Consider the following 7730-nt stretch of genomic DNA (forward strand, 5'->3'; position numbering starts at 1 on the left):
TTCTAATGGAGAATGTCATGACCTCCTTTAAGGAAGGTCATCCTGATCTTCCATTTCTGGCTAGGATTGTGGAGCAGGTTACATAGATGCCTCTGAGCTTCTCAATCCTTGTCAGTCTGGCTTCAGAACAGGCTACAGCACCTGAAGCTGCACTGGTCAATGATTTTCTGGCAAGAGTTGAAGATAAGATGTCCATACTGATATTACTTGATCTATCACACATTGATCATGGACTACTGCCAGCTAACTTGGGGACCCGGCTGCCTTGTGATGGCTTCATTCTCTCCATATGAGCGATCCCAGAGAGTAGTTTCAGGTAATTATTTTTCTCTCCTGAGGGTGCCACACAAGGCCTCGTCATATCATCCCTCCTCTCCAGTATATAGGGCCATTGCAGGGTGAGGGAAATAGGGAGGAGACATGGGATGAAATCTCATATTTTCTATATGCTGATAATACTCAGCTCCATCTATCCATTTTGCCTGACCCAGAGAGTGTGGTTTAGTTTCATTCTCAATATATGAGCATGGATGAATGTGAGCTAGCTGAGGTTACATCCTTGAGAAGACTGAGGAGATGATGGTAAGCAAAGGGAAGCAACCAGAAGATAAGGTAAAGATATCAGCCCCACTAACTGAGGTTGTGTGACCCTTAAAGCATCCCAGTGCCAGAGGGCAAGGGCTCACTGGTATCAGGTAATGGGTTTCAGCTGTCCTGACCAACTCACTCTGGTTATAATCTGTATCTAAAAGGTGTCATGTAATATGTCATTGGAAAACTAATAAACTCGCTGATCATTAATGCTCTTGCATGATGTATGTGTGAGTTATGGATATATGCTGGAATGATGACTAAAATGTGTTTAAACCAGGCATGTCAGGGGAAATTGGTAAACAGATCTGCCCTAGATAAAGGAAAGTGTATTTGCTTCTCTGACCAGTCTGGTCATCAGGCAGAGACAGTGAAGGTCCATTTACATATTGGGTGAACAAGGCTATCTTGCTAACAAGTCAGGGTGGAGACAGCTTCCATCAGGAAAGAGAAACTTTATCTGGGCTATAAAGACAAGGGGTTTGAACCTCAAGTGATAAGAAATGGAATCAACTGATTGCATACAATATTACTGTATTATAAAAATTTATCAAATGAAGTGTTTTATAAAAGTTTATGACACACTGGTGATTAATGTCATTGTAAAATGTATGTATTAGCACTATATAAAGAATTTATGGATACTTACTGATATTAGGCTTTACAGTCTATGTCCAAACAAAGGGAGAAACAAGGCGAGGTTGAAGTCTCTAGAAACTGAATATAGGTGAGAAACCTGCTTAGGCAAAGATCTTTTGCCTAGGAAGACAAGGGTGACTAGCTCCTTGTGCTTCTGTGGCAGGTCCTGACTGAGAGAAAATCAGCCATGGCTGGGAAAAAGGAAAATTGGTGAAAGAACTCATCTTGAACGAAGCCTAGCCTGTATCTTGCAAGATTAAATTTTAGACTTTAGATGTATGTTTTCAATTTTATTTGCTTTAACCCTGTCTAACTTTGTTCCTTTTACTTGACATCACTTAACCTATGTCCTATTGTTAATACATTTGTTTTATTGATACTATAAACTAACTCAGTGCTATGTTTGAAGGGAAGGGTGTGTTTACTCCAGTTAAGTGTGTAAGCTGTAGTGTGCTTTTTTCTTTTTATAGGCGCAACAAACCTTATTATTTCTCTGAGTGGCCCAGGAGAGGGCTGGACATTGCAGAGCACATGGTTTAGGGGAAATTCAGGACTGGGAGTATGTTGGGGTCACCTTGCTGCTTGTAACCAAGGCTGGTGGAAGCCAGAGTGAGGCTATAGCCATAGATTAAGGGTTATCTTTAGATTTGGGGAACTAAGAAGAGCTTGCTCAATGGTAGGCGTTAGAATGTTCCCGTACGTGCTACCACAAGGAACATGGAAGTAATAACCGTGAATCTGCTTCAGCAAGGGGTGACAAGTATGATGATGAGCTGAAATGGTAGTTACATCTATTAATATACTAACTTATAAAAGAAGGACACCTCAACATTAGTAGGATGAAGAAATGCAAATGAGGAAAAGGAAAACCCCTACTGAATATGCATTAGATATCAGGGCATCAGCATCACATATTATAAATGTTGCATCCCAGCGTGTGGGCAGTAGGAGAGAGATCCCTTGGGAGGTGCCAGAATAATGCCCACTGGTGATGTTGAAGAAGATGATGAAGAAGCCAACTGGTAACTTTTCAGGTTGTTCTGCAAGGAATGGTTTGAGTAGATGGATGTTCAGATGTACATTGCTGTAGTCTCTCTATCTCCCTTACTGAGTCTGACTGTAACTTTGCTAAAAATATTAATAAACTATTCGTAAATATAGAAGAGTTCCTATAGTGTGAGTGTTGCAACTGTGCACATCGGGGTTCCCAACTACCGGTATATAGTAATTTTAATAATACTGGGCCTGAGCTTGGGACAAGAATCTGTCTACCCTCAAAGTGCTAACTGGGAATTCTTCAGTAATCAATATAATGAATACATTATCTATAGATCAGGCTATATGACACAACTCCTTAGTGATCTGAATCGCACCCCGAAGTATGACAGTGGTGTAGTCAGCATGATTTACACACAGTTTGGTCATTTAATTGAGGTTTATGCTTCAAGCACCAGCGAAATAATACTTCAGGAGCTCTTGAGTGCATCTTCTGATCTCGTATGGCAGTGTTGTACAGGGAAAGAGGAGGCCTCTGAGGTAGGCAGTTCCTAAACCATTCAAAGTATTTTAGCTCAGAATTAACACCTTAAACCAAGGGTCGGCAACCTTTCAGAAGTGGTGTGCCAAGTCTTCATTTATTCACTCTAATTTAAGGTTTCGCGTGCCAGTAATACATTTTAACGTTTTTAGAAGGTCTCTATAAGTCTATATTATATAACTAAACTATTGTTGTATGTAAAGTAAATAAGGTTTTTAAACGTTTAAGAAGCTTCATTTAAAATTAAATTAAAATGTAGAGCCCCCCGGAGTGGTGGCCAGGACCCGGGCTGTGTGAGTGCCACTGAAAATCAGCTCGTGTGCTGCCTTTGGCGCGCATGCCATAGGTTGCCTACCCCTGCCTTAAACTATACCCATAAAGCAACAGGCATCCAGTGCAGATCTCAAAGCACTAGTGCCATGCCGAGAGTGAGATACATGCTTAACAAACAGTATCTCATGCGCTGCATCAGCTCTAGATTCTGAAATGATCCCTTTTTAAAGGCTAAAAGGGACTATATATCTCTACCTCTTTATCCCTCACCTAGCATCAGTAGCCAATTTATTACTGTCTTTGTCAGGTTTTATAATGAATTGTACAGTCTAAAAATTGTTTCTCTCTGTTTATGAATACAGCCTCAATTCCTCATAACAAATTGACCAAACATTACATTCTCTCACTTTGTTCGCTAGGTGATTCATATTCTCTGTGAGAGCCAGAGAAAGTTTTCTCCTGTTTCTAAACTTTTGTGGCAATTTGGTGTCTAGGTTGACTAATTATATTATCATGGACAGACTTAAACAAATGGCTCACAGATTGTCCTCAGGGTTTCTCTCCTACATAATACCAGAAGGCCTTGCACAGGACCAGCTCTAGGCACCAGCAAACCAAGCACAATTCCAAGGGCGGCATTCCGGGAGGTTGTGGTGGTTGTTGTTGCTTCGGCAGCTGCGCTCTCAGAGTTTTTTTTTTTTCCCCCTTGGGAAACCCTAGAGCCAGCCAGTAATATCTAATACAATTGATTTCCTATCTAAGCCAGAAAGCTGCAACCAGTCATCCTCCATGCCATTATTAGCCATTGGAGAATTGATTGGAACCCTAAATAGAGAGAATGAATGCATCACTCAGCAAAAGTGAATCAATGAGACCATCTATTTCTTATTCTTGATGGGGCCCAAAATTGGTAGATCCAGTTGATTGATTTCAGTGGAACTACTTGCAAAATCAGAGAGGAAGAGTGGCAGAGTCTGGTTCCTTAGAACTTGTTATATGGCACTTGATATCTGTGGGAACATGGAATTTTCTATAATAAATAACGTTTGGTATCCTGCTTCAGCACCGATGCTGCAGAGGTAAGCAAACCCTTGGTATAGTGCATCTGACCACATGTACAATTCTGTACACTGGAAAATTTTCTTCCTGATTCCTGTGGCACTCAGCATACACATGGAGCAGTGTGATTTGATGAACCCCAACCAACCCAGTGTTGAGAGAAGCAAGTCCAAATAATAGGAAACTGGACCTGAACTATCATTGAAATACATCAGTACTCAGATTCATTTATTTACAGTAGCCTTTCGGAGGGGAAATTTAAATCTCTGAAGATAAAGTGGATATATTTGGGATTCTCCTTCCTAATGACTCAGCCACAGAGCACTCTGTGGAAATGTCATCCTTGGCATAGCAGGGCTGGCAAGACTCTGGCGCACACTCTGGGATTTGTTTTCCTGGAGCAACGCCTTCCCAAACTAGTACTGAACAGCTAAGGTGTACCATGGCTTTTACTATAACTGACTGTATACCTAAAGTGAAACATGACTTTAGTGTACGTGCACAATTGGTTTTTCACTTTTACTCCTGCTAAGTACTAGCGACTAGTCATGCACGTATTGTGGACAAGCATGGCATTTTAGCTTTGTGTGAACTGTTTCATTAAGATTTCCTTGGAGAAAGAGTTCTTGGAGGTAAGGTTTTAAACACGGATTCCATCAAACTGAAAATCCCATTTCTCCGCTTGTTCTTCAGTATGAAGAGGAACTAAGATCTAGAGGGTTGGAGGATTAATTATTAGCATTTATTACCATTACAACAGCATCTACAATATGCTAAGAGCTTTCCAAACATATGATAATAGTCCCTGTCCCCAGAAGCTCACAAACTCAGAAAACAAGCACTAGAAGAAGGGCAAGGAAGAAGGATAAATCACAATAATGGGTTTTTTCGGTTGCAATTGGCCTGCTATCTAGCCAATGCCAGTGACAATTTCTCATGAACATCTTTTTTAAGTGGGTCTCGAGGAGAGCTTGGGAAGAGGAGAGCGTAGTGGCGTTACAGACTAGTTCACGTGGATGGATGCTGCAGAAGACAATGGACAGGTAGCTGCATTCTCTTCCTGGCTCTGCCAGTGCTTCGTCTGCACTTGTGCTGCCTGGTAAGTGGGTTCCCTTGTGCTGCCTGGTAAGTGGGTTCCCTTGTGCTGCCTGGTAAGTGGGTTTCTATACATGAGTGTTAATAACAAAAATGTAGCCAATCATTTAATTGGCTAGAGCTACATATTTGAGAGCAGCGCTTCAAACCTTGCACCTGTGTGTGGGGTGTGCAGAACAAAATGCTTGCACACAAACTGTTACATTAGTTAAAAAAGGAACATAATATTAACACGAAGGGGAACAAACATTCCATTTGTTTTGATGATTACTATTTAGTTTTCCTTTCTGTTCAGCAGATGGCAGTGGTGGCCCAGCAGCAGTGGGAATCAGGCTGCTGATATTCTAGGAGTGTCCTGTAGATCAGTGGTTCTCAAACTTTTTTTTCCGCGGACCACTTAAAAATTATTGAGGGTCTCGGTGGACCACTTAAATGATATTTCCAAATGTTGTTTGTACCGTTAGCTAACTATTGTAAAGCGCTTTGGATAAAAGTGCTATATAAAAAAACCTGAATAATAATTAATGTTTTTTGTTCTACAAATAAAAGCACACAACTCATATTTTAATATCAGTAGTCTTACCTTTCTAATGCAATGGATGTGCCCTCTCTCCCCTGCCATGGCAGCCCCCAAGCTGGGGCTGGGAAGAAGGGGGGGGGGGGGCTCCCCCGCCACAGCAGCCACTGAGCTGGGCTGGGAAGAAGGGCTGTCTCTCCCTCTCTCCCTTACCACAGTAGCCCCCAAACTGGAGTTGGGAAGGAGGAGGGGTATCTCCCCCGCCACAGAGCTGAGGCTGGGAAGGAGGAACGTCTCTCCCCGGCAGCCGCAGCCCTGGAGCTGGGCAAAGTCTCCTTTCTCTGGCCGTCGCAGCCTGCACATCCCAAATTCCCCCTCTTCTTACCCCACTGCCCCCTCCCACCTGCCCCATATTCCCCTCAAGGCCACCACCTCACCTTCCATGTGCGTCTTCTCCAGGGTCCAGGCAACTATTTAGTGGAGCCACGCCTGCACAGCTTCACTAATTAGGTGGGTGGCCCTTCATTCTCTCATGTGCAGCCGCCCAGGCGCGCACCTTAGAGGGAACTATCTGTGGACCACCTGATTGGAGCTCGTCCGTGGACCATAGTTTGAGAACCTCTGCTATAGAGAATACAATCTGTGAGCATATTTTCACCCAATGTGACAGGTTTACGCAGGCAGAATTATGTATCAAAGGTGGAAATAGCCCATCTATAAATGGCCTTTTTTGAGGGCGTTGTTAGCTAACCATGAGGAAATAAGAGCAGAGGAGTTCTAATCTTGGCAGCTTGGGGAAGGGAACGTGGTTTCACGTGCTGTGGAGTTACTGAGACTGACAGGAGTTTGAGAAGATATTTTTGATACAAACCTACTTGAAAATAATTGAAGTTTTTATTGTGAGTCAGTGTGGTGGGCGCTTTTTGTGTGTGTGTGTGTGTCTCTCTCTCTATAAATATACAGTATCTATAAAATCAGGTGAGACTGTGTTGGCAGTATTTGCTTCACAATACAAATTTCTGAATTTATTCCTTTTATTTAATCTTTGGGGTTAACAATACATAGCCTTCATATAGCACTTGTCATCTTCAGGGTGCTTTAGAACATGAACTGAGCCATCCTCAGGCAGTTATGTGATAGAGCTAAATATGATTTAATCTCCCATTTTACAGCTGGGAAAATGAAAGCTGAGGTTAAGTGCCTTGTCCAAAGCCACAGACAGTGTCAGTTCCTAGCTTCCTGTACTGTGCTCAGGCCACCTGGCCTCTCTTAATTAAGGATTTGTTGATTTCATATTTCTGCTCTCTGGTCAATGCTAGAGGTTGGTTAGTAGTTATGTTTTGCATTAGTTGTCTTTGTAACAGATTTCCAATGTGTGTACTGCAGTTTGGTTTATGTGCTGCTGGCACTAGTGTTGTAGATCCACTGGGTTGGTCAGTACTGGAAGTGAGCTTTGTCTGGATGCTCTAGGACATGGTAATGACAGCAACTCATGTCACATTTAAGAAGAGGGCTGGGGTGGATGGTTTTGGAAAAACACAGGGCGCATTTCTAAGATGTGTAGAGAAAGCCAACATTCACTCCCTGAAGCCTTCTGCGAGGGGGGAATGTCCTAGGTTATCATGGCATGTGTAAATTCAGGGAGATAACAGCAGTGATAAAGAGATAACATAGAACAGTTCAGCAAAGGGCTCAGAAGGATATCATTGATTGTAATGGTCTCATGAATTATACCGATCACATTTCTGAAGGGGTAAAATTGTTTACAGAATTTCCAGCTGTAATACTATGGGACAGACTGTGGAAGGGGGAGAGAGATGGTGGCAGTGTTATCCAGCATCCCCAAAAGGGGCAGGTTGGAGGGGACGGGGTAGTGGGACTGCTACCCCTTTTCTATTCTATATAGGTTCTTATACAGCTCATCAGTGTTCTATCTTCCAGTAGCAACATGACTACACAATTCTCGTGTTATTTGTTCTCTCATCCTGCTCTGCACTCACTAGTTCTTTTGCTACTGTC

Source organism: Chrysemys picta, chromosome 8 (assembly GCF_011386835.1).
Source record: "Chrysemys picta bellii isolate R12L10 chromosome 8, ASM1138683v2, whole genome shotgun sequence".
In the NCBI taxonomy this organism is placed as follows: Eukaryota; Metazoa; Chordata; order Testudines; family Emydidae; genus Chrysemys; species Chrysemys picta.